Source organism: Alligator sinensis, unplaced genomic scaffold, assembly GCF_000455745.1.
Source record: "Alligator sinensis unplaced genomic scaffold, ASM45574v1 scaffold301_1, whole genome shotgun sequence".
In the NCBI taxonomy this organism is placed as follows: Eukaryota; Metazoa; Chordata; order Crocodylia; family Alligatoridae; genus Alligator; species Alligator sinensis.
The window spans coordinates 2,381,768-2,407,691 of NW_005842035.1; the positions used below are offsets into that span (position 1 = coordinate 2,381,768).

The window sequence follows — 25,924 nt, forward strand, 5'->3', positions numbered from 1 at the left end:
GAAATGAGCAGCATTACCACCCAATAAAAGTTGTCACCCTGAGAAACCCTTGCCTTTTGCCAGTAGCAGGGAACTCTATCCTGAAAGCCACCGGCACTGTCCCCTCTTCAGATTCATGGGAATAGGGGAAAGACCATATTTCTATTCACAGTGTGTAATGCTTATGCAAGTCAACTCTCTGCTGTAGCAGCACAAGGCCAGAGGGTCTTGAAGAGACACCTGAGAGAGGACCTTGGGGATGAACTTGGGGGGTCTTATGATGCACAGGGAAATGGCAAGAAGGAAGCTGTGTGAGGGATACGTGGGAGTGAACCGAAACAGCAGCATGATAGATAGGGGCAAAGTGAGGCTTTACTCAGGAGGGTGCGGGGGGAGTACTCTTGCATCCACCTCAGGTGCTGGTGCTCCAGGCAGACTCAAACTCTTAATCTCTGTATTGATCAGGGCTAGCACTGAAAGCACTCAAGGTCTGTCTGAGGCTGGGAGGGGGGGGGAAGCAGATGCTTTAGCAACTTTTGCTTGGCAAAGTTTGTTTTAAAATTGCATGTAGGAGTGGGAAAGCAAAAAGGCTGGTTAAAAATGGCAGCCTTCTAGCAAGGTTTTTAAACAGACGTGCTTAAAAACCAGACGTGGAAAAGAGAGTTGTGGGCGGTCACCACCTGTACACCTATAGATGTTATACCAGACGAACATCATGAATTAGGCAATCCCCCTCCATTGACAGCATTTCTATAGCTGCTGTTACTCCTGTATCTGAGCGTTACTCTTTATAACATGCCTGTGATGGGAGGAGGTCCAGATTTTTAGTTATGCAGGTATTGCTCCACTGAGTGACTTGTCAGAAGTTGCGCATGAAGCCTCTGATGGAGCAGGGAAGTGAACCTACATTTCTCAGTCTTCCAAGTCCCACAATAGTATTGTAAGCATGGGATGGATCTCCCTCCCTCCCTTCTCACAAATTTTTGCATTCCTCCTGCATACCAAGGTGTCAAAGCCCATTGAATACGTATAGTCTCACAGCTCTGTTAATCAAATGAATACAACTGAGATGGATGAGGGTGACAGACGTAGTTAGCCATATTAGTCTGAAAGCATATGGTATCAGGCTGTAGTGATGTACTTCTGGTCATTAGAGAAAAACGGTGAATGCCATTAACCCTGTACCTTAACTCTAACAGAATTTCTCTCTCTCACATCCAAAGGAAGGGCAGTCATTTTAAATTGGACAATGCAGTCTTAAGAATAGAGTGCCAGGCTTCTAGGCAGTCTCTTGCCAAATTTTGTTCTGTATTGATGTTTCACTGCAATGGTAAATCCATGCGAGATTGTCTCCCCTGTGCTGTGCTCTGACCATCGAGTTAAAGATCAATAAGAAGTGAAAAGCTAGATCCCCGGTGCCTGGAGTTTACAGGTCAGCAATATACATCACAGTTCCTGGCTGATACCTCACATTTCAACAATCAAGGCAGCTGTTGACCCTGCTTACTGTGCAGAACCGAAGAACTAAAGGTTTAAAGTACCGATGTAGCTACAGGACTCCTGACTGTGACAACTCTGTATTAACTCCATCTGAGTTCTTCCAGCTTTCTATGAATGAAAAATAAACTAAGAGACAGCATCAGCCTGACCTTTGGGCAGGAGCTCAAGAAAAGGGCTAGAAAAACCACACAGAAAGAAATGGCTCAACTGTCTTTCCTATGCACTCAGAAACCACAGGAGACCACAGGGCGCTAGCTGTTTTAAGTATACATTTTCTAGCAGCTGAGCATTAAAAGGGAAAAAACCAACCTCTAAGTATGTGCACGCTGAAATATCACCTGGAGGAAGACAAGGTTCCACTAATTCAAGTTCCTTGGGTAGTGGTGTTTGCTTTTTGAAAAAGCAAAGACAAACGTGAAAACGGTTTCGTAATTCAAAACTTGAGTTCATTCACAGAACTTAATACAACGGGACAGAAAAAATACCACAAGTCCCTGGCTAGGGAATACCCAGCAGAGCACCAGCTGTACTGCTTACCTAGTTAGCAGCTTAGCATACTATTTTTGTCATCTCGAACAGAAAGCCTGGTACTAGGACATACCCCATAGTGAAGAAAGTGGAGATCTCGAACCAAACCCACACGTGCTGTTATTTCCTAATGCGTTTAATTGGTTCAAGATTCTTCCATCTCAGCATGAGAGAGATTGTTACTAAAAATAAAAATTCTCCATCTTCTTTCTGAACAGCAGTGGGGACCTGCAGGCAGGATGGAGAGGGTGGTTTAAATATTGTTAAGCAAAAAAAGGTGCACTGATATGAGCTTAACACAATCATTCTTTGTGTGGAAAGCTTGGGTCAGAAGTTAAGAGGAGGAAACTTTGTAAGTGCAAGTCAGGGAAAAGATACAGGGCCAGGAAATTCTGACCTCGTTAAGTTAGGAGAAGCAACAACAGTATATTTGTAATGTAGATTCTCACCCGGACAGTGCAAGACCCCGTCACACCATTATTCTCGTGCTCCTGCTTTTTCCTACAGGAAAGAGGATCTGATTTAAGGTTGCATAGGTCAAATCACCTTCAGTCCTGAAGGCAAGGAAGGATTAGGTAGCAGAGCAGAAGGAAGGAAGGGAGTACTGTCAATCTATTTATATTCACCACCTACTGGGTCAGCAAAGTCTTATATGCAAGCTCTGTAGTAGCTGCAATGTAACTTGCTTTATATACACGACATAAATTAAGCTTCCTCATAGACGCACTCCATTCAGCCTGATGAAGAGCAGTTAGGGATGCAGCATCTAATTCAGGGTCTGCTGTCTTGAACATCTCTGATCTAACAAGAATAGAAATGTTTTCTTTTCCTGTATCTGTCAGAGACGTCATTTGCTTTTTAATTCACAAAGACGTCCAAATGTCCCGATTCATCTTGAAATGCTTGGCACTGCAAAAGACTCAGTGTGTTCCCGTCCTGTTAAATAGGGATGGCCTTAATGGAAGAGGAGAAGGAGGAATTCAGGCAGAATTAATCACCGTGTAGCATGTGGAGAGAGGGACAGGCGTTGCCTCTACCTTGCTATTGTTTGTGCCATTTTCTAACATTTTCCCCTGGTGCATGCCTAATTCCTTTTGGAAAACCTGCAGCTGCCAACTGCCGCTACTCTTTCCACTCTGCTGCAGCTCATTCTCAGTTTTGGGCCAGGCTATCCTGACTCCCCCACATCCCTAGGAATCTCTGCAGGCCTCTTATCATTCTTAATGAAAGCAACCTACTTTCTGTAGCCACTTCTTGCAGCTACGCCATTCACCAAAGTCTTTCCCAGCTGCTTATATGTATGCAATATAGAATTCAAAACGGCGCGCAACGCATCAGGCGTGATCAGGATGTCAACGTAGCCCAGAGTAAGCAATATCCGAAAGAATAACGGGCAAACCGAGGGCAAGATCAAAAACCCCTGCAACTTTCTAAAAATCACAGAGTTGTTGCAGCACCTCCAGCCTCCAATGAGGCTTCTGTTCTAACCCACCCAACCTGCATTCCTGATTGTATAATGTTGCCCGACTAAAAGCATAAACAACCAGGCATTCATGGTATGGGGGGGCAGTGCTGTAGTTTTAAAGGTGTATAGTTTGGTAACTAGTACAAAGCAACTTTTAGTAGCCTATACGGATCAGATGTAGACTTTCCGGATAGTACATTTTTAATAAGAGGTTTTAACTTTGACTTCACAGCATCTGATTTTTCAGAGCTAGCCCCGTGGACTTGAACAGAACGGTTGGAGATGTTTCCTATGGCATCTCGAAACCGATACTGGTGGGTGCCAAGGGTATTGAATAGAGGATGGATCATTCTACAGATATCTGGTTCAATGCTCTCCCTCCATACCATCCGTTTCTGCCACTGTTGGAGACACAGTACTGGGCTAGATGGACCATAGGTCTGACCCAGTATGGCACTTCCTTTGTTCTCATGACTTCAGAACACTAGGAGATGGCCGGCAAATTACTGGTTTAAGGATTAGGTCACCCAAATGGCTGACAGTTCCCTTCCCTCCGCCCCCCAACACCAGTCATTCTCCCTCTAACACCCCTTCCCACTCCGTCCTGCTTTTACAGCTCCTAGACCCCAATCTGGTAAAGCACATACATTAGAGTTAAGCAAATGCTTAAGTACTTTGCTCAATCAAAGCCCTTGAGTCCACTCTACTCGCACATAAAACAACACTGCTACTTGAGGGTTTAATACGCAGTACTTACTGGCTCTGACAGCGTGTTACGGAGCATAAGTATTTCTTCATGGCCCAAAGTTAAAAGACTGTATGAAATCATATTAGAAGGGACTGGAAGAGAGTCCGTCCACTTCATCCACTAATAAAAGTGCTGAAACAAATACAGAACCAAGCAGTTATTGCTCAAATGCCATCATCACCTCTGGGTATTTTAAAGCATGCACACAGCATCTCACCTCAGCCTATTACCAAACAACGACATACGCCTGGGGCTCCAGATTAACAAGAAAGGATGCTTATATAGACACACTGCAGGAGCACAGAGCTTCTTCAATTCAGCTGTGAAAAGCCGGCTTTCTTAGCAGTGAAGGACAAGGCATCAGTTACTGTGCTCCTCGAAAAACAATTTGGGGTGGTACAAATAGGAAAGGTGCTCTTGTAAAGCCCCAAATGGAAGGAAGCCAATTATTCCTTCCTAGCACTTCTGACATGCTCTGGTGCTAAATGTGAAAGAAGCTGCTCTTAAACCATCCTATACAGAACAAGTCGCTGCACAGCAGCAGTCAGCGAGACCCAAAAAGCAACGTGAGCCATATGACAAGATACAGTAAAAAAAAAAAGTCCCCAAAACGAAGTCAGCTGAGAGTAAATTATATAATTGAGGGGTATATTTAACAGCGATAACCTCCCTGCAATGAAACAAAAACCCTGGGTCTTTGCAGCATTCATATTAACTATTTACTGCCCTTCATGCTATTTTTCTTGTCTGGGTTTTTATGTTTCCGCTACATCTTCACCAACAGATTCTGATTCCACTGGTCCCATGTCTGTCACAGCCAGCTTTCATCTAATGTCACATAACCCCGGATTAAGCTGGAGATTTTCTAAACTACCCGGTAAGATATGAACTAATATTACTGAATACCAAATCTATATAATAGAGGTATCTTCACATACTATACTAGATAAGACTGCTTGGGAGTAATGTCACAGTAAATATACCTGCCTTATCTGTAATATTAAGCAGACCTCAGGTCAGATTTTATAGAATCACGGAAAATGAGGCTGGAAGGGACCTCAGGAGGTTGCATCTAGTCCAACCCCTGCTCCAAGCAGGACTAGCCCCAACTACATCATCCCAGACAAGGCTTTGTCTAGCTGGATATTAAACACCTCCAAGGATGGAGACTCCACATCCTCTCTGGGTCACCTGTTCCAGTGCTTCACCACCTTCCTCGGGAGAAAGTTGTTCCTGATATCCAACCTCAACTTCCCTTGCTGCAACTTGAGACCTGTTGTTCCTTGTTCTGTCATCTGCCCCCACTGGGAACAGTCCAGCTCCATCCTCTTTTGAACCCGACTTCAGGCAATTGAAGGCTATTAAATCCACCCCCCAGGCTTCTCTTCTCCACACTAAATAAGCCCTGTTCCCTCAGCCTCTCCTAAGTCATGTGCCGCAGCCCCTGAACCATTTTTCTTTGCCCTCCGCTGGACTCTCTCTAATTTGTCCACATCCTTTCTGTAGTGGGGGCCCAAAGCTAGACACGGGATTCCAGATGTGGCCTCCCCAGTGCTGAATAGAGGGGAAGAATCACTGCCCTCCATCAGCTGGCAACGCTCCTACCAATGCAGCCCAGGATGCCTGGCACCAAGGGCACACTGCTGGCTCATATCCAGCTTACTGTCCACTGTAGCACCCAGGTCCTTTTCTGCAGAGCTGCTGCCCAGCCACTTAGCTCCCAGCCTGTCCCGGTGCGTGGGATTGCTTCGTCCTAAGTGCAGGACTTTGTACTTGTCCTTGTTGAACCTCATGAGATTTCTTTCAGCCTAATCCTCCAATTTGTCTAAGTCAATCTGAATCCTAGCTTTACCCTCCAGCGTATCTATTACACCCCACAGCTTGGTTTCAACCGCAAAGTTGCTGAGGGCGCACTTCATCCCCTTTACAGATTGTTAATGAAGATATTGAACAAAACCGGGCCCAGGACCGACCCCTGGGGCACTCCACTTGATACCAGCTGTGAAGAAGACATTGAGCCATTGATGACTACTTTCTGAGCCCAATGCTTCAGCCAGTTTTCTATCCACCTTACTGTCCATTCATCCAGCCTGTACTTCCTTAGCTTGCTTCCAAGAGTGCTGCGAGACAGTATCAAAAGCCTTGCTAAAGTCAAGGTATATCATGTCCGCTGCTTTCCCCGCATCCGCAGAACCAGTTCTCTCTCATCATAGAAGGCAATTTTCTCACCTTCCCTATGCAGAAAAGCTTGTCTTGGGTTAGAATTAGGACACAAGTACGCTGATCCTATTCATGTTTATGCCACATGCTTTCTGTATGATCTTGGGCAAGTCACTCACTCCTTGTGCTCCAGGTGATCATTTGTGGAGTACAAATGAGCTATTTCGCTACCAGAGGAGCACTACAAGGATAAACCCATTCATATTTATGTGGGTCTCTGATGTTACACAGAGGCACACCATAGAAAAGTATAATGCCTACGGTTAATTTATAAATCAGCTCAGTTACAAAGTGCTGCTAATCAAACAAGCTGGAAAAATACAGAAGCCATCTCCTTGGCATGCTTTGTTAATGTAGCTAAATCATGTCGAGTTCCTGCCAGTGAAGAATTTCAAATGCAAGGGCTTAGCTGGTGTAACAGCTGTGCCCAACACCCAGCCTACGACTCCAGCAAGCATGACAGCCGTTATTCCCCAGTACTGCAGACAAAAGGACAAAAGTCAGCAGAGGCCTCAATCCCGCAGCATCCTGTTAACATCAATGTGCAGAGTTTAAGCAACGTGGTGTCCTTTTCATTACCTACTGATTTGCCTTCTTGTCATTTCTGCTTTCCGGAGAGATTCCTAGTAAATCCTTCCCCTGTAATGCAGGGGCTCCAAATACAAAATATCTCACTGGGATCTGTGACACCTGCTGTATGATGAACAAAACCAACCTCATGCCACAGATGAAGAACTCTAACTATGAAAAGGAGACAGGGAGTCTCACAGTGGTGGTTGGGAGAGGAATTTTAAGTCCTCCCTAGTTATGCTGTAAAACAAGCCTCGATTCTACTTCACTCACTTCTTTTCTCTCTTCTGCAAACTAAATGAGGAATATATAAGCGGATGGAGCTCCTGAGGGAAGACTTGTGTCTAATGAAGGGAAAGGAAGGGTCATCAGAGCATTGTGTGGCACAAAGCAAAGGAGAATAAAATCTGGCAGCACAGCCCTACTGCTTGAAAATACTTGAGACAAGGACAACCACACACAGGCATATGCAGACGCCCGGAGTTTCATTTATTAGCATACCTGCCTACATGAAACTGTAATGGCAGCCTGGAGGTTTGCAACCCTATGGTTTTGGTATTGTGAGTGCTTAAATTGTTTAAGGTGTTTAAATTTCAGACCTGAGCACTTTTAGTCACTGCTGAGCAGTCGGAAATAATCTTAGCGTCTACAAACAGCTTGTGATTTCTTCAGACAAAAGCAACAATATGTGACATTCCCCAGCCGTTCTTGTCTGCAGCAGATGAGAAGACTTCCTTGTTATCAGCATGTACCAGCCAAAGGCCAGCCAGCCAACACTTCCAACAGAGAAAGAGGTGCATGGCACTGCTGCAGCAGCCACATCGAAACGCAATCCAGGAGTCCCCTATATCTGCAAAATCCATCATCTGAGGTCCCATACATAACGAATTAAAGTGAAAAAGCTGGCAGCATATGGATTGTCTAAGGAAGAATAAATTCTCAAGTCAAAAGCGCACACATGCGTTCAAATGTTTAGCTTGCAGGGCAAACGCGAATCAGACTGAGCCCACTGCCTTGTATAGCAGCGCTGAGGAAGTGGTTTGCTTGCTGCTGTTAGGGCTTGGTTTAGTTTGCACTAGTAACAGATGCGTTTAAAAAATGGTCCCTAGACCTGGATTATGGTGCCAGAGATTAAAAAGAGGTTGAAAAAATGCAGTGGCTTTCCAGTGCCTCTGTTCGTTAGGATTCTCTTTGGCTCTTGTGAACGGACTTGTCGGGATCTTTTTGTGCCAGTGCCACAGCAGGAAGAGGAGCAAGCGATTACCTTGCATCTGGAGGACACTTTATGCTCTGGACAACAGAACAGTCAAACCCGACACTGTCAGCAGCACCATCTCCAAAGTATGAGCTGCGTGGACAAAATTAGCATTTCTCTTCTGATTTGACTGTAGGCAGATCTTCCCAATCCTCCTAAACAGAGCTTGAAAATTAACGTGTTAGAAAAGCTTCAGCTCATGCTAAGAACCCTGTGAATATTAACATAATTAATGGCATCAGGAGTGCTGGAAGTCGGCGGAAACATCAGGTGAGTCAGCGGGAGTGATGACTGCACCCAAGGGGAGAAGCTGGCTTTTCAAATGTAGGAGATGTTATCGGAGTGTAGTTTTACAGTGGGTCGCTCCTTAGCTCAGCTGTAGGGCAAAAATGAATGCCGCTATTGAGCAAACTGCTGGAAAAAATATATACATGGGAGACTGAAAAGGCAGTGGAAGCACAGCTCTGGGATTGCCTCCTGGCAGATGCCAAGTGCAGGATCTTCCTTTGCAGAAGAAAAGGACACTAGAAGTCCTCCCCCCGGCCAGGCAGAGGAGGCCCCTCTCTACGGACAAGGCGACATGGCACGAGAGAGTGTTCTGCAAATCTTATCACGCGGTACCTGTCAACACGCGATAACAGAGTTAAACCCGAAGCAGGAGGGCAGACAAAGCTGCATGTCCAACTCACGACCTCTGCCACTTCTTTTATGAATACCGACCGATGTTCTTCTCTTTGCGAGTCGACTTTAAAAGTGATTCAGCAGTTGACGCAACTTCACTCTGCCTTAACTACCTCAGAACACTCAATCATTTCCAGCATAGCTGAACTATTATGATAATATTCCACGGCTCTCGGCAATAAGTGAGCTAGAGAGAGTTGCATGGAAATAATCCATCAAGGGGTTTTGGTGAGTAACTTCATGTTCATAGTGAGGTTGTTACTAGAAGCTCTCCAAGGAATTTACCCCTCCTGTAAATCACTATGGCCTATTGTTCTCTGTACCGTTAGAACATAGGGTATTATGGTAGTCATGCAAAGAAATTAGCCTTAATAGAGAGAAGTATTTTGAATCCTGATGTGCCTCTTCATTTTACACTGCTCTTCGTTTGCTTTCCAGTGGGTATTCTTTTACTTTGCTTAGGAAGGGAGGCTTGGTTTGACTTCATTTGATTTTTGTGATTATACTTGGGGATATGGATTTTTCTTACGTGTCTAAAGGGATTCTTCACACTCCCCTGTACAAACAAAGGATTCTTTGATACTTTACCAGAATATTTAAATAGGGCAAACGTGGCGGCTGTAGTTGATGTGTTTGCACAATCTCACACTTCAGTGACCCCGCAGTCTGGTGTGAAATGTGAAAAAATGGGGGGAAAAGGTTTTTTTAAAAAAGGCAGCTTCTCGCTGCACTGTTTGTGGCTAGACCATTTCTTTGTTCCTTGAAGCCCTCTGCAATAATGTTGCTATTGAGCAAAGTGAGGCTTATTGAAAATGGCATAGCTGAACATTAGCGGGTTCCCCTGCTGTTTGGTTTATCCGGCCGCTGAACGCCCAGCACCATCTCAGTCTGAGTGTGTCCCTCTGGTGATATAAGCAACTGGCGGCAAGAAAAGCCTAGATGCTTTCCAACTGCCAATGTTTATGTTGCGACTACACACTTTTTTGCTCCGTTAATAACTACTCGTCTCCCTTAACCAATCTCTACTCAGGAGACAGCACATCTAACACTAATGCAGTGGGTTCCCAGGAGGCTGCTACTGACGGCCTACAGACTTATCAGATATAGGGTCTTTTTAGAGATTGGAATTTACTGGATTTTTCTGCATTACGTGTCACTCAAAGTTAGATAGACCTTTATGAAGACCTGAAAAATGATGGAGAGAGAAAGTGAGTACATAGTGTACCAATTGTACAGCTAATTGCAGCCCATCCCTGCCTAAGGAGGAAGAGAAAAATGCTCTCATTTAACAATTTGACTTGACAGACGGGGTACTCTGAGCAGTCAACATGCCCTAGCAAAGCCCCTTCTATACTGCTTACAATTCTGTTGTTTTTCACAAACATCGAACAGTTCTCAATGCAGCCTCATGAGAGAGGTAGAGCAATTCCCTGTTTTCCACACTGGCTACAAAATATGTGCAGAAACTCGTTCACAGTCACACATTACCTTGGGGACCGACTTGGAACGAGAACCGAGGAGGTTCTTGGCTCCGCATCTTGTGCTTCATAAGACAATACGGCCCCTCTCTCTCGTCTTAGCCAGGAACCGGGTGCTCTGGACCAATGGAAATTCTTATTCAAACTTGGAAAGCTCATACAGTACCACAAATTACAATGCGATAGCAACACGCTTTGTGCCAATCATTTTCTTCGCGTCATGCTTCTCTTGCTTTTGGTGGTCTCTGTACACCGAAACTTAATGTGCAGCCCTGCACTCTGGCCAGACCTTAGTAATGCAAGAATACAGGGGAAGAAGACAAAGAAAGATGACTGGTTTCCAAAGTAAGAATTACTTTTGACTTTGTGTAAAATGGCAGACGAAAGCCAAGATCTGGCAGCTCTACCAGGAGCAAAATGTTTCGAATCAGAAAACCAAGCAAACACAGCATACCAAGCACATCAACGGCAGTGTTCCTGGTCATTAAGGAGGTTGAAGAACTGTGTTACATAAAAGAAAGGCACACAAAACGCATTTCAACCGTTGTTCCTCACCCTATTTATATTAATCAATGATTAGTCTGCCTTGTAAAGGGTTTTTTTCTTTTAAAATGTGGATACTCATTTTTCCTCAGCCAAAATCTAATCACAAGGACACACGTTTGGCATCATTTTGGGATTTGGTTTGGTTTACAAGTGAGCCCAAGCAAGTAAAAATGAGCTTCTCAGTATATGAACAAAGGGAAATGCCCACCTCCCAAGAGTTGGCTTTTTTCTCCTCTGAACCCACAAAACTGCTCCTTTCCACATAAAGCATATCACAGATGCGAAATCATACCACTTTCCTAAATATGTTGCTTCAACTAGATGCCCTCTGAATTGTCACCTCCGGGAATGGTAGTATTCATCTGCAAAACATATTCAGGTACTACTTTAGAAGGAGAAAAGCTCCAGACAGATTCCCACGAGAGATCACTTACTGAATGACTGCTGCAGGCTCCTGGCAGAGATATGCCAGTGCCCGCTTTGTACAAAATGCAGAAGAACTGTTCAGGGACTAACCTCTAAACAGACTCCTTTAAGAGCTGACCCAACATATGTAATGTTTAAGTCAGTCCAAATAGGCCGGGGTCATCTTCATTCACAGACACAATAGTGACGTGTTTCAAGATTTAGATCACCATCCTGACACTACATGCAAGTGCTACAGTCCTTACAGACTTGGTTAGCAAAGGCAAAACTAACAAGCTCTGAGGTTGTTTGGTTAAAATACTAAAACTAATGCATCTCTTCCAGCCACAGGGGTGATTCGGAGATGTACGGCATGTGGCCAGCTCCACAAACAGAACCATAACCCAGACACAGCCTATCATGGGGTTTAAATCCTTAGGACAAGACGTTTCCTCGTCAAGTTGATTTTGTTTAGGGGCAGAATGTTAGCAGGTGAAGGGGAGCCTGGAGAAAAACCCTAGCGCTCTTTGTTGCTCCCCATTATGTCTTGTCTCTTGATTTCCTTCATTTTTTAATTCAGTAGCTGTCCTTCACATTTAGAACCTGCATAGAATAGGCCTAGGCTCCGATTTAGCACAGCTCAGGGATAACCTACTTCCTTTGCTGCAGAAAAAGGAACCAACAGCTTCCTGGAGGTATAGTTACAGCAAGTTACCAAGGTTTTAGAAGAGGATGCAAAGGGACTTGAAAATGCTGTATAGCAAAAAAATTAGGCCTCCTCCAGAAAGAAGTACTGCTTGTTCTTACTTCAAGGCAGAACAAACAAAAGAGAGGGGAAGATTCATCTGTATCCAGTGGATTTGGGTTTGGCTAATGCAGACCTCTGGGACTCCACTGCTGCTTGCACTTAATTCTCCAGGTTATGCACCTCAATGTGTTTCTTCTATGAAGAGATGAAGAGTCAGGGAGATTAGGTGATACACATGCATGTGAGCATGTATGCACACACGTGAGTGCAAAAGAAAGCCAGAGGCTTTAAAGTTTAACTCTAAATTGAAGTCTCCTGGTGAGAAAACCCAAATGATGCACAACAAAGGCTTCCATCCAGATTAGAAGCTTAAATGAATTAATAATTGAAACCTTACACAGAAGTTGGGACTCCTGTAATAGCTAGACATACTGAGATAACGAATAAAATGTTTTATGGTAGTTAAAAAGGATATTAAGATATTCTTTGTTCTTGAAAGATGTGATGTCAATGGTGAACACAACCGAAGGCAGACAGACCTGTTCTATGCCATGAGGAACTATAGTTTTTAGATTTCAATAAATACGTAAGCTCAGGTTTCACAGAGCGCAGCAACGTCATGCAGCAGTTATACAACATTTTTAGCAGCAAAAACATTACTTGGAGTCGTACAACTGAAATGCTGCAATGGATGGGCTCTGGACAGAATCATCCCCACGTTTATCAACTATACTTTTCCTTCTTCTTTTCTCTTGTTCCCCACTGTAAGACAATCAAGGTCTCCCCTGATAAAGCCATCAGAACACAAGCCTGCAATGACAATCACGGTACTTATCTGCATACCACATACCCCCAAATAAACCATGCGCCTTGCTTTGGGAAGGTAAAATGAAGAGAAAAAGATTTTTTTCCCCCTGTTTAACAAGCTGTTTAGAATCAGTTTCCTCATTTAAGACATGCCCACCAAGTTCTGATGGCTAGTTTTTTGCGGGGGAAAGGTGCACGTATGTGCCTAAAAAAGTTATGCTATGTAACGCTTCCTTATAAAGCCCTCAAGTATGAGTTCAGAATACGGATATCCTCAACAGTCCAAAAACCCTTCTGGGGTCTCTGCATTTTTACTCAGGACTTCTTAACTATGGACATGCCTTTAAATGCGTGTCATTAGTTCTACTTCTGTGAAGGGAAGGGGGGGGACCAGTTGGACAGCAGCAAGGAGACATTTCCAAATGCCTACCAGCTCAATAGCATTAGGCTCTTCATACTGCCCTTCCTTTAGATTGGACAGCCCATGCCAAAAGAAGTACGAAGTAGATCACACACACTAGCTACAGTCGCAGAATCATACAATATTAGGACAGGAAGGACCCTCAGGATATCATCTAGTCCAGCCCCCTGCCAGAAGGACAATCATCCCTAGGCAAACTATCCCACACAAGTGCATCTAACCCAGGGGTTGGCAACCTTTTTGTGCAGAGTGCCCAAAACACCCACGACCTCGACTTGTAAGATGCTGGTGTGCCAGGGGCAGATGGCGGGGGAGCTGTGAGGGGCCCAATCCTTATGCCGGCAGAACAGCCCCTGCCCCTCCCTGTCATCTGTCCCGAGGCACGTGTGCCAGGCAAAATGCCTTTGCATGCCATGCTCTGGCACCCGTGCCAGGGGTTGCCTACGCTTGATCTAACCTATCCCTAAAACTACACAGCAACCCTGTCACGAACTATTTAGCAACCTACATTTGTAAAGCACTGTATTAATCATTTGTACGCTGCCATATATTAACATTAAATAGGCGATTGGAGAGGTGATTAGGTGGTAAACAGTTCCGCCAGCCAAGTTAAAATTCTCAACAGGATCCTGATTGTTTGAGACCTCTACTGTACTCCCTCAGTTTGCAAAATATTACACATCCCAACCCTCCGCATGGAGCCAAATGCATAGTCTTTGTTTCAGCAGTGCCACGGAGTGGTCGCTTTATTATACTTCTGGCAAAAATAGCTTAGCAACAGCTGCTGGACCTACAAGCTCCACAAAATGTGTAAAGAGGCACACAGAAGTAGTTTTTCTAGTCTGCAGTTTAACTATACCTTGGAGAAATACTGTTAAGAGAAGGAAGGTTCCTTCCATCACAATGTTCCCACAGCGACGTGTGTATTGAGGGGACAGAGAAGAGGAAGAGAAGTGAGTTATTTGCTACTGCAGCAGTCTCCTTTTCCCTTGATGAAAATTCCCCCTAGTGACAAACAACACAGAATAGAGGAAGATATTACTGTGTCAGTGAGAGGGTGGAAATCTGGGTAGGAAGATCAGTAGTTCTTTCCAGTGCCGTGGTCTGAATATTCTTCACCACTGAACTACACAGCTGCCTTGGCCATTCAGACTCCTAAATCTTTAAAAGAGCCAATTTCAAAACCTAATCTCTTGGCAGTGCTAGCCTTGTTCTACGACAGAAATTAGGGAGCAAATATGTCAAATGATATGTTGTAAGTCATGGGTCTCGCACGTCTTCTAATATCACTTGTATGCTGAGTATGTTTCAAGGGAGGTGATCTTGAGACTAGACAATCATTTCCTTTTGACCCCAACTGAGCTAAGTATTACTGCGAATCTGGAATCGTTTTAATTTCCCAGATTGTTGTCATCCTACATTACCTTTCAGTTTCTGACGGAGAATTTTACACCTCACCTTTCCACCAGAAATCAGTCAGATAAACTGAAACCTCCAGAGGAAGAAATGAATATGGTAATGTGATTCATCTCATTAAAACAGTACAGAAAATGATTTTACGTGTGAGGCACAGATCAAAGTGCTAACACCTTAACAGCAGCAGTGCGTCCATCAGAGGATGTATTACGACATTACTCCTACAATCGTCTAAAAGTCTTTCTGCAGATTTTTAAGTGTAAGATTCCAAGGTCCCTTAAAACAGAAACAGATTAGAGAACATTTGGCAGTTTGGGTGATAAGCTTTTTCATTTAAGTGGCTGCAACGAGCAAAGCCACATGCTTTCATTTTCTGCAGTTGAAAATGAAAGCACCTGCACAGAGCTAAAAGAAAGGTTAGCTCGACCCTACACATGTACTAGTGCATGCAGGTTTTTCCTGCAGTACACCACCTTCTGGGTCTTGATGAATGCAAATGTTTCTAGCATTGGTGCAAAGTACTACACAACCATTAATATTCATTCACTGGCAAAACAATCTTATTTACTGGCTGAACCCTGCTTTCTTCCTTCACGCAGCAAGCAGCAAAAAGAGGTCCGAGAACAAAGGCAGTAGATACAGTGGCTCCCTGCTCAGCTGCACGTGATCTGGATAGCTGACAAGGGAGCTGTCAGAATGATGTTCGCTCTGTCCAACCTGATCTCCCTTACGACTCCGACGGAGGGGAAGGGAGGGAGCAAAGACGGTTACAGCCCAGCAGAAATCCATCTGAGAGAGCTTTTGGACAATTCACCTGGCATCTAGTGTCTCATTTGGATGTCGATGGGGGAAGAGTATGTGCTGACCAGGCTGATTTGAAAGATGATCTGAGCTGATCTCAAGATCCCCTGCTAAATGAGTCTGCCTTCATGCTGTCCTCTTCAGCATAGTGAAGAGCTATAGGATGGATCTATTTATGGATGTGAGATAGTCAACATTTTCTTGCTTCCACAATACCAACTGAGAGCATGATCCTCTGTGGCTCATCAGCAGGGAAGGGCAAAAGGTCTTGAGGGCCCACAGCACTGTTCTGGTAAACCTGTATCTGGGCCTCAAAGTATATAGTTCTGTGGAGAATCAGGAAAGAACTGGAATAACATCCTCTCCCTTGGCATTAACGTCCTGACTTGTGGTGCCCAGACAGAGGCACTGGCACTGGAGGGCAGGGTAAGAGTTGGTGTAAATGAGGAGGAGACACCAAAGTAGGTTTTTCCTGCACCACTCCAAGACTACTGCAGCCTTATATGTGGTGCCAGGTGAGTTTTATTCCTAGCGTAGGTCAATGAGATTGTTTTGGATTCAGAATTCACTTGCAGGGAAAATGGACTCGGTACCCTAACCAGACCCATCAAGCTCTAGAAACTGCCAAGTAAGATGAAACTAATGAACGAAGTATATCCCTTTTAGTGGTGGGAGAAAAGATGCAGCCAACTGCATGCTGGATTACTGAGTGGCTCTTGCCCAGATACAGATGGCACGGACATGGGCATCCGTCTTCAAAATGATCACTGGATGACACATACCTCTGGAAGCCCTTCAGGGCCTGAGACCCAGTGCAAAGCCTCTAAGGGGTAAGACACTGAAAAAGAGGAAAAGGTGTGCAAGGACAAGGCATCTTATACTGCTCTGCACGAACTACAAGAAAAGTGAGAAAAACTAGGGGAAGTTCTAACTTGAAGACACAAAGGTGAGGTCCATTTGCTGCCCTGTGTGGGAAATAGGTACTGGGGTGACTGGGAAGCAGAGCCACTTACAGAGTAGGGTAACCTCACCCTTGTGCAACATCCCTTGTACAGTTCCCAAAGGGCAAGGCTCTTCAAGGCAGTTCTATGGCTCAGCAGCAGCAGAGCCACAACCTACAGGTGTGAAAACCCACAGCTCCTTGAAGAAGAAAGAAGTGGTGTGTGCTGAGGAGTCCAGACACCCAAATGATTTGCACTCGCTGTGGAGCCTTCCACCCCTTGGTCTGCACTCCAAACCCAAGTTAGGTCAGTCCTAACAAAGTCATTATCATCCGATGACTTCAGGCTTCTGAGAAATGATTTGGTGCGAATTACTCCAGGGTTCAGTAGACAGGTGTTCATGCCACAGATGACATGCATTAACTGGCTCCTGATCAATAGTCTCAACAGAAAGAGCTAGGTTTGGGAGTTCAAGGACTGAACTCCCCTTGCATTCCCAGATGCACTAGCACCGCCTATGCCCTCCTTGCTCTGTAGATGGAGAATTTCAGTCCCTCTGGTCTCCTACCAGCACAAATGTTCACTTTTAAAAAGTTTTCACCACCAACTGAATTAACTAAGGGCTTGTCTGTACTGGGGAGCTAATTGAGACTTAAGCTGGGAATGTCTTTAGGGCAAAAAATGCTATCTCCTAATTAATTCCCTATCTGGATACTCTTATTCTGGATTAAGAGCATCCACACTGGCTATGTCTACACGTGCACTTAACTGTGGAGCAGACTAATTAGCTGCGGAGTAAAGCATCACCATGTACACGTGTGATGCTATTAGGCCACCGTAAACTAATTAATGCTACCATAAAACAGTACAGTCAGGGACAGAACCATCTTACAGTGGGGTAATTAACTGCGAATAAATGCATGTGTAGATGCTGACTGCAGGCATAAATTGTGCCTGGTCAGCCCAGCCACCAGGGGTCAGACTCCTGTCTGCTGTTTAGCTACGTGGCTTTGCACTTTCAGCACCCTTGTGCCCCAGCCAGACTGCTGCCTGCCACCGCCACTCAGAGCCCCAGGCTGCACCCCATGCACCCGGCATAAACTGCTCCGCCCCAGCTCAAATTGTTGCTGTCCTGGGCATACATGTAGACGCTGCACCCAGGAGTTTACTCTGGCTCAAACTGCTCTGGATTTTATTGCTTCAAACTAACTGCACATGTAGATGCACCCATTGGGAGAAAATCAGTCAGAAACAATATTCCAGCATAACTCCCCATGCTGGTAGGCCCTTATGGCTTACCTATACGAAGGGTTTTTTTTTTTTACTGTTGTAGCTGGTGATTTGAAATGGGGTAAAGGCATCATTGCAAACATTGCTTTATAATAATGCAGTATATCTCCACTGTGTGCAACTACATCAGTGCAAAAACCCCTAATGCGGGCAAACTCCATGTCTCCCAACCCAAACCAGTCTGTAGTCTGGCACAAGGAAGGCGCACACACCCTGAGGGTGGGAAGAATATGCCAAATGATCAAAGTCTCCTCTTCCAGGTGTGTGTGCATGTGTGTGCGTGTGTATTCAACCGCAAGTAATGCTAACAAATGACAGGCTGAAGTTAAATGCTGAAAAGTTGCTCAGTTGCTTTCACCGAAAATGCCAATTGCAGCCTTTAGGGAAAGGGTGAAATGAGTGGTGCTGCTGCAATACAGCTGCTAATTAGTCCATAAGGACTCATGTTTATGACAAGAGTGAAATCTCACTACTGCAGCAGAAACCACGTTGGCTAGACACAGCTCTATTGTCTTTTCCAATACCACAGCAATGACTAGATACCGATTCTCAAACACACATGCAATGAGGTGGATATCTGGCCATATGAAAGACAGTTTCACACTGGAAAGTAGGGCTGGTAGGGAACTTCAGAAGTCACTGCCAGAACATCCCCATCCAAACCATCCTATACAAATCTGTTGTCTAACCTACTAGTAAAACCACACAGTCACTCCTGACATAATCACAAGGCATCACACCCAAACTCGCCATGGGTAAGGCATGGGGGACAATGAGATCCAAGGCAGGCTGTACCCCACCCCACCAGAGGAAGGCAAAAATCCCCAGTCTATATACCAATCTGACCAAGGGGTAAAATTCCTTCCTGCCCCCAAAAGTGGTGATCAATCTGCCCCTGATGGGAGGGGCAAGATCCTCTAGCTAGGAGCTTCTGGGTTTAAGTCTCAGCAGGAGCACAGGCACAGCCAAATCAAAATCCCTAGCCTGGGCTGCAGCCAGCACCCAGTGCTTCCAAGGAAGGCAAAAAACCCCCCAACCCCTGACACATGTAGGAGGGGGAAAAAATTCCTTCCCAGCCCTGGGGACATGGCAATCAGCAAAGCCTAGAAAGCCCAGTTTACTAATTAGACTTCTAGTTTCCTTGACCTTCTGCAGGCACACAGCATATTCCCAAGTGTTTCCATCTCATGTTACTGCGATTAAGGGACACATCTAGGGAGCAGAGGATGTCCCTTAAAAAGGGATTTGGTATCCTTGAAATATAATTGAAGAGTCACAAATGGAGTTAATCTGATCGAGGTTTTACAGTGGAACAGTACTTAGCCCTGGCACTAGCACTGTGCATGTAATAAACAAAATAAAAATTCAAATCAGCCACAGAAACAGCTAAGGCAAGCAATTTCCTTGAGTCTGTATTGACAAGTGCACAATCTTCTACTTGCTGATGCGGCACAGCTGGGACACAGACCACCCTGCTTCTGGCATTATTATAAATTGGTCCTCTGTTTTACTATCCGTGTGGACAGTCCCGGCCTGATTTTCATTGGAGCTGAGGATGCTCAGCGTATTTGAAAAAGTGAAGCCATGCGTGCACCAGGGAGATCTGTACCTTAGACGTGCCAAAAGGACAGCTCTCACAGCCAGAGCCCTTGTGACCGAACACAGAAGATAGCAGCGTCTTCATTTTAACTACTGCATTTCCTGCTCACGTGGCTGAAGGTAGTGGGGCCAATCTTTCCGGCAGGCATGCCACAAATTAGCATCACACCCTCCCTGAATGCTACTCCAATGTTTTTCCCCTGCCCGACCTGATACTCTGCTTTCTGCTCTCTGCCCTGTGCTCCTGGCCTGGCCTTTTGCTCTGCTTTCTGCCCTATCTGCTGCTGTGTGCTTGTCTGTCCTGGATCTTCTGCATGCCACACACGGAGGCTGCCCTTGCCACTTGTGGTTCCCATACCACAGGCTGGCTGCCCCTGCCTTAAGGAATGATTCTTCATGGAAAGTTTCTCCACTAACTGCACGGTCCCTCTGAAGAATGATGTGATAATTTATGTTAGACACTCCCTAACCTCAAAAGGGCACAGGCTGGAGGTTCCCAGGCAGACCAGTGTGTTCAGCTCCACATCTGAACTACTTCTTTAAAAAGCAGATAGAAGCTGAGGAACATTCTCCGAGTCACTGAAACCGCTGTTCTGTTTGCGGCAGCCACAAAAAAATAACAAAAAACCCCATGAAGCTTTCTTTGCTTTCTCTGCTGACATGGCATCATGAGTGAATCCTCAGAGCTTCAGGCAATTCTGCTGACATGATATGATGCTGTTTCACAAGCAAGAATTAAAAGGAGTCATTGTGGTCTGTGTGATATTAGACATACAGGGAAAAAAAATCTATTGCTGCAGAATGAGACCCAAGTTAAGTTCTTTAATGGAGGGCAGCCTAACGATAGGTCTCCTGCTGATTTCAGTACGAATCTCCCTGGGATAAACTGACTGTAGGACTGGAGCCAAATGAATGTCACCTATTCGGAGTTCACGCCTGAAAACTTAGCTTCTTTTGGAATTTCTATTTTCAGGCCAAAAAGTTAACCTGGGGCTCTGTAAAGCTGAGGCAAAAAAAAAAAAAAAAATCATTAAAAAAATCCAACTGCAGATACTTCCTCAGCCTGACGAAGGGTATGTATACCCAGAAGCTTTCAAAAAAGAGTTTTTCCATCTGAGTTGGTCTAATCAAAGATATCAGATTTACCCAAAGAATCTTGTCTGCTTATTTCCAACCAATAATACTAGCTTTTAGCATTAAAGAAATCTGTAGGTAAGTTTAGACTGAGATGTACATTCCTTCTTTCACATGCTCGTAGCCTTTTGAAAAATGCTTTTATATGGCAAGTTCTACATGCCTGATGCTAATTTAAGAGAACAGTGGGTTTTTTTTAATTGAACAAGACAGTGGAAATAATATTTCCGTGGTGAAAGGATTCTATACATACATAATGCAAACAGCTGTATTTCACATGCTATTTCTCTCAAGATGTCTAGCCCTCAGAGGATGAGACTGTGGTCTACTTTGAAAACTATTGCAGTGGCAAGTTATTGAAAGGCTAGTTTTACACAAAGGTAGTGTGCAAACCCCACTTAAATGAGTTGAAAGACTATTTGAGGAAACAGAATAACATAGCTACGCTTATTAAAAAGAGCATTAGGTTTGCAAAGTCAAACACTCAAAATTTAGTAAATGCCATGATGAAGGTTACATGTGCTGCCTTAATTAGCTCCCTTATGTGTATGCATAATTGTACAGTGTTTAATTACTTGATTATATGCTATTTTTTCTACTGGACCTCTGCCTCATTCAGTACATTCACTGTACCAGAGAGCAAAAGAAGGTCTTGTGTGTACAATATCCTTGATTAACAATTAGGCTGAAAGAAATGGGATGTGTATAACCCCCATCTCATCAGAGAAATGAGGACATCATTGCCTAGGAGAGAAGCCAGGCAAGGGACTACCTTGATTCACAGAACCTGTGTTATCCTCCACTTAACGTGAGAAAGTTTCACCAGCCCCCAGGCAGGTGGGTATTTAAAACAGGAAAAAGGAAGTACAGAGAAGTGTTGTAGAAGGAGTCTGCAAGAAGCAGGAAATCTTGAGGACTGGACTGCATCTAGGCTTACAGATAAGACTGTTTAAATCTTCTTGTTTTTTCTCTTTTCTGAGGTAAAGACCAAAAGCAAGCTGGCCAGGGGTATGGTGTGACTTGTGCAATAGGCTAGGAAGGAAAGATGCCTAGGAGTCTTCCCCTAAGAAGCAGACCAGGCTGGAAAGAGAAGGGTCTAATGACTCTTCTTTGGGAACTTCCTATACTCCAAAACAAAAGAGAAAATACTAAGGCCTCTAGCTACTGTCTCGCAAACAGAACCCTAACTCTTATACTTCCTTACTTAAAGGCTTTTAAAAACAAATTATGCCAAAGTGAATGCATCGTGGATTGACTGAGATCTGCTGGCAGTCGCTAAGAAAACAAATCCAGGTTCAATGTCTCTCCTTTAGAAACTGAGTTTAAAGTCACTCTGCTAATGCAACAAAGCTCACTTGAAAAGTGCTTAATGAATTGGAAAGAAAGCAGGCCAAGTCACTCCTTCCCACAAATGTCTAATGACCACTTCTTCACTTGAATCAGTGCAAGCAAAAATGAAGCAGTAGGGTCAACTGAGGATAGTGAACTCTAGTTGGGGGTTACTTCTATATAAATAAGCTGTATCAATTCTTTTTCCTTCTCCCTTCTTGGAAAGGAGGGAACTTGAGTTTACTTGAGTCAAGAAAAGACTCTTCAAAGGGAACAACAGTGAGGCTTCAGCCCTTAGTTTCCATATTTCTAGCCTTGTTTACTAGGAGGGAGTTAAAGGAGGACCAAGTCTCTGACTCCAAGGGTACTTGCTGCTAATTCCCCCCACATGGTTTTTGGGATCCAGTTTGTAAGATCACAGCTGGTTGCTGGAGAAGTGACTCACCAGGGAGGATTAATGACTTAATGTGGGGAATAATCAGCAGCAACAGATGAGTGCTTAAAAATCCTTTCTTAAGAGAGTCCTTGATGCTTAAGAGAAGCCAAGTGACCCCTGACTTAAAAATGTAGTAGCAGCATGCTGCACTGACATACAGGCCTGGAAAGGGGGGGTGGAAGGGCATACTCCTGAGAGGTGACAACTACTCCAGGGGAGCCAGTTGTTGTGTTGGTTGCTTGTAAAAGCTGCATATCTAGAAGAGCAGCCTGACATAAGGCTGTGTATCCACAAGAAAGTTTGGATAACCTAGGAATGTCTTCCCTGCCCCCTCAAAAGCAACAGAACAATGTTGCATCCTGAACTGCTTTTAAACTTTAAAGTTATTGACTAACCATTCCCCTAAACTGTGCTCCAAGGGAACACAAAACAGTGACAATGGAAGGGCTCCTTTCTTCCTTCTCCAGGGGCCACTTCCTCTGCCTTAAACCATGAAGCCTGAATTCAGCTCTATCAAATAAAGCAAGGAGGTGCATTTAGTGTGTTAGAAAACATGCATCTTCAAGCTACTTCCTCTCTATATCTGACTCGGATCCTTTCATCAGGATACCTCCCAGTGCCCCAAGGAAAAGTAGTGACTATCTTAGTGTCTCAACTTGCAAGCTAAGTCATCTCATCAAGATGTTTGAATAAACTTGCAGGAAATCACTTCTTCCTACTCCAAACTTTAGGAAGTATTTGGGTGCTAAAGAGCCCCACACTTGCAAGGAACTAAAATATTCAATGCAAATGGATTAAGAGGAAAACATTCCCCCTCTAGTGGAACTTGATACATGTGCTTTTTCTACAAACAGAAAAACTCTGCCTTAATAAATGCAAAAAAATAAAGTTCTCCACTGTTCCTCAACCTAGACTCTTCACTTCTCGACTGCATCCAAAAGAGACACTTCAGAAATCGGCTCTCTGCTTTTCAGTAGTATGTCAAAATGTCTAGGCAGAGATGCTTCAGTACACTACTAGGTGTGCTGCTTGCTTCTGACCACTAGCATCTTTAGGTAAGGCTTACCTCAAGTCCTCTGAAGTCCAGAGGAGACAGGCAGGCGATCTGCTTAAGTCTTGTATACGTTAACTTGTGATTAAGGTACAAGGTCTCCTCTCACAGTCTTTTTCCATGATGCCTAGAAAAAACTCATCCTACATACCGCAGCATGAATAAAAACCTACCCAACTGTAAACCAGGCAAGCTTCATGTACAATACAACATAAAGGAGCTGTCCTATGTAATGCTGCTGCAACTACAGAACCAATAGTACAAGTACTGTCCACTGCACCACCTTCATGAGACAGAGCACCTCCAAATTGGTGTGTTTTAACTCTCTCTCCAACATGTGTTTATCACAGCCACTCGCTTCAACCCTATCCTGTAGAATATCCTTCCAACAGCTTTTTGGGTCAGCCAAAATAAGGGAGAATTCCACTTGCTTTTGTCTTCCACTTCTGAACCAGCCGCTCTTCTGGGAGAGTCCTGCAAACAGTCGGCTCCAATGCTGCCTTCTAGCTGAACCGGTCTCTGCAATGGCATCAGTAAAAACTTTTTTCCCTACACTTAAGCATAGTTTCTAGCACTTGTAGTGTGGTGAAAGCCTCTGTTAGCAGGTCCTTCCTATGCTGAATGTTATCATGTTGGCATAGTGAAAATCCTCTGCTGTCAGTCAAAGACTCAGCAACCTACAGCTGGAGCATTTGGCTCTGGCCCCTGCTACCACTGTGGAGCACCTCAGTGTACATCACTGTTTAGAAACCGGGGAGACTAAAGTCTGCTTTAACACTTCATATCCTACATGGATACTGCTTCCCTTGCAGGCTGAGGTTCCTGAAATCACTTGACTCAACATCTGGTTTTTACTTCCCCCAGCAGCGGTCTGTTTGGAGAGAAGCTGCTGAGAAGCAGAACCTCTTTATACAGCGGCTCTTCTGCATGCAGTCAATGAGACCGTACAAAGGAAGACTACTTGTGCAAATAGCCTTTATTCTATGCTCCTTGTACACCACAAATGGCAACATGCACTGCCACTGTAGTGGGACTACTCATTTTAAGTGCTTTTTTTTTTTTTTTTAAGTGACAGGTGGCAGGGATTAAGAATCAATAGTGCTCTCTAACTGCTCATGGAACTAGCTTTTGATGACAAATTCAGATATAGCAATGTGCAGAAAGGCTCGATATTAAGAGGATTTGAGTGCTAGCCTTCAAGCTCTTCCCCTACCCCCCACCCCTCCCAAGAAATCTGGAAAGGGGACCTTTCATATGCTAGTCTGCCCCCCATGTGAGGTATTTCTAAGGTGTCTAATAATCTATTTGTAAGCAACATTCTGCTTTTTACCTATACTGAGGATCTAAGCTCTTCTATAAATATGAAGTAAGCTTGAAAATCCTCATAAAGGTGGCACTATCACTTTGCAGATGGGGAAAGGGAAGAGGTTGTGCAAATGTGGACAAGTCACTTCAATCTAAGGCAAAACTAAAAATAGAGCTTCTGACTGCCTCTCATCCAAAAGCTCACTTATCCTATTAACCTCATCACATTTCAGAAACTCTTAATGCCCTTCTCCAAACAACTCTTGTTCAGCAGTACCCCATATCAAACCAGTTATTCCTAAAAACAAAGGCTGCTGCAGTCAATACTGGGGAAGACAGATAGTCCAGGGCAATAATAAGTAGGGTATTTCAGCTGGTCCAATATTGCCTACTTTGTGTCAACTGCCTAGTAAACCTCTTGTAAACAGGTTAGTCAAGGTTTCTAGAGGCCTCCTCTACTTGAACTAGATGCTTTCTTTTTTTATACTATCTAGAGTACTAAAAATGTAGGATAAGGTAACATATCATCATTCATCACTCAGTCAGTCCCCTAACTTCCATGCCACTATAGAAAACCCAAATCCTAGGATATGAAGTGCAGCTTTTGGCACATTCCACTTCAGAATGAACTTTGCCTCTTCTTGATGCAATTTACTCCTGGGTATGCATAGGTGGGCAGGAAATACTTTTACAATCCTCATGGCAGTACACTACAAGAGAAACCAAGAAGCAATGGGCTAATACCAAGAGGAACTGGCTCTCTTACACAGAATAAGATGCTTTACAAATTAATTGCAAAATAACTCCTGAAGCCACAAGCTAAGGGCCCTAATAAAGGAATACTAAACATTTTTCAAACACTCTACCACACATGTAAAATCTAACAGCAGGCACAACTGGTGAACAAACAAAGCCTCAATCTTGCCTCTAAGACCCTCCTGCGCTACAACTGCTAACTTAAAATGATAGGGGATGTGGTATTCTCCCTAAAAAGGTACCACACTGCAACTGTATTACGGTGGGGTACCCTGTTATGCTGAGTGGTGTACGCGGAGAACTAATTCTTTGTAAAGCCCTTCCTTGGAAAACTCATTTGATGGATCTCATATGTGACTTTAACATCCCTAATCTATGGAAGCATTGATAAAATTACAAATGTAACTTAAGTGCCCACCTTGACATTTCTACTCCTAACTGTTCCTCCCTCCCTCCACTTTAGAAGCAGCTTCATATTTAACTGCATGCAAGACATGAACAGTGAGAACTCTTTC

The 25,924-nt window shown here is 44.2% G+C and overlaps 1 protein-coding gene across 1 annotated transcript in view; it reads right to left on the bottom strand.

Moving 5' to 3' along the window:
* The window catches only part of PDE6D (phosphodiesterase 6D), a 43,757-nt gene that overhangs the window by 10,743 nt on the left and 7,090 nt on the right, over nt 1–25,924 (bottom strand). The window lies entirely within an intron of this gene.